Source organism: Cyprinodon variegatus, unplaced genomic scaffold (genome assembly GCF_000732505.1).
Source record: "Cyprinodon variegatus isolate N-32 unplaced genomic scaffold, C_variegatus-1.0 Scaffold382, whole genome shotgun sequence".
NCBI classification, from domain to species: domain Eukaryota; kingdom Metazoa; phylum Chordata; class Actinopteri; order Cyprinodontiformes; family Cyprinodontidae; genus Cyprinodon; species Cyprinodon variegatus.
Window position 1 is genome coordinate 430,396 of NW_015150835.1, and position 2,186 is coordinate 432,581.

General features: G+C 32.5%; 1 long non-coding RNA gene across 1 annotated transcript; it reads right to left on the reverse strand.

Annotated features, from left to right (window-relative positions):
• Positions 1 to 16: 16 nt before the first annotated feature.
• LOC107092469 lies at positions 17 to 1,825 on the reverse strand. Its single transcript, XR_001481576.1, has 3 exons — positions 1,705 to 1,825; positions 1,174 to 1,236; positions 17 to 91 (listed from the first exon to the last, which is right to left on the reverse strand). It is a non-coding gene; the product is annotated as an uncharacterized LOC107092469 (long non-coding RNA).
• Positions 1,826 to 2,186: the final 361 nt, after the last annotated feature.

Below are 2,186 nucleotides of genomic sequence, written 5' to 3' on the forward strand. Positions count from 1 at the left end.
TAATTCAGTGACTTACAAGCTTTCAGGTCGTTTAATAGTACGTCACTGGTAGACTTGGCGTCTTTGATCTCCTCATCTAGATGTTTTCTCTCTATTAGAGAGACAGTCAACGATATATCAATTGATTTATATTCTACAATCTTAAAATCAGAATGGCTCAAGTAGGGTGTTGCAGTTCCCTACAAGAGGGAGATACTAATCATATCTCATGAACCTCCATTCATCATGTTCTGAAACTCCAAAGATGGAGTAACAGGTAAGGATGTACCTTACTGACAACACCATCCTGACGTCACCAGAAACTATATATTATGTGCTAAGACCAAACTCACTTGTGGTTGCATACAATTATTACTACGTCTTCAATAGAACATGTCGGTACACACTATTAAACTTTAATAATGTCCAAAAAATGCTTTTTTGTGTGGGTGTTTTGGCGAAACTTGCTTTAATTCATCTTAAAGTAAAGGAAACGCGTCTTCATTTACATAATGTCAGCACAACGTGGATTCTTATTGGTACAATACATAAGAAGGATTTCTATAAAATAGCATCCTATAATGAACGCAATTTTCGGTTAAATATGACGATGTATCTTTTTTAGAAACATTGTGAGGCACGTGCTTCGCAGTTTAACCGTTTTATTGTGTTAAAATAAACTTTAACAAAGACCGGATGTGTCTGTTTACAAAGATAACCCGGTGTATCAAGATGGTTCCCCTACCTCTTTCATAATTTACGAAAATTGACTTGTTCAGCCAGTGTGTGCAGTTATTTGTAAATAATGCCTACTTATGAGGTCATCAGTAGTAATTGATGACTAAAAAGTATTGTAAAATTACACAAATACAGTAAACTCTGTAAATTAACGGAAGTATGAGGGCAAGGCTTTTTGGGAACGCCACGCACGCGCAGCACTTAGCTTGAAAACCAAACAGGAAAAACGAAACAGTGCATTTACTAGGTTTAAATATACGCCTTCAAAAACAGTTGTTAAAGCAAATTATTAAAATCTAAACTGAACAATTTAATATTAGTTTTAAACAAAAGTGAAAACAATCGTTCTCCTTTTATCCCAAATACATTGCTATTGAATTATGTCGTGTCAATAAAAACGTCTTCATTAACCACATTTACAATAACACAACAAAGAAGAGAAAGTGATAAAAATACCTTGTTGAAGCATATTTAGCTTGGCCCTGAGCTGTTCAATCTTGGGCTCCGGCAAACCTCCACCTAAAATATATTGTATTGAAATATGTTCGTTGTCGATTCAACTTTTGTATTAATCAATAATCATGTCTACAATGCTCAATTATTTACTTAACAAGTAAAAAATGCATTTAAAAAAAGTCTTTTGATTTACGTTTCACCAAATGCTAGCTTAAAATGTTAGAATAGTGGCTATTCCTATCAGTACAGTGGTATTATTAGCTAACATTAGCGATGGAACTGAAACCTAAATTAGTTTAAGTTCTGAAACAATTGATATCAAAATCTTAAATTTAGAATATTCGATAGAAAAATACACTTTTTTTCTGATTGGATACTATAATAACGTAAATCAAAAACCGTTAGCTTATTTAAATCTAAATGTACAACTGAAAACTCCATCATCACAACTTCTGTATTTTCAGGCTGGTAGAATTAATATTAGAAAATTATAAATATTAGAACTATACGCCATAGATATGCAAATCATACCGCTGAGTTCGCTCATGGTTATCCAGCCTGTGTTGAGACTCGGTACAACACTTTCACCTGTAGCCTAGGTAAGGAAACCAGGATAATTACATTGTATCCAAGCTATATTTATGTACGGAAGAGGATTAGGGCAACTGAAAAAAAAAAAAAAAAGTTAACTGATTTTTAAATTTTATTTCATTATAATATGAGCAAAAAAGTCAGAATTCTGACTTTAATCTCAGAATTCTGATTTATTTCTCAGAATGCTGACTTTAATCTCAGAATTCTAAATGTAATCTCAGAATTATGACTTTTTTCTCGGAATTTTGACTTTAATCTCAGAATTCTGACTTTTTTCTTGGAATGCTGACTTTAATCTCAGAATTCTGACTTTATTCTTGGAACGCTGACTTTAATCTCAGAATTGTGACTTTAATCTAAGAATTCTGACTTTAATCTCAGAATTGTGACTTTTTTCTCAGAATTGTGACTTTAATCTC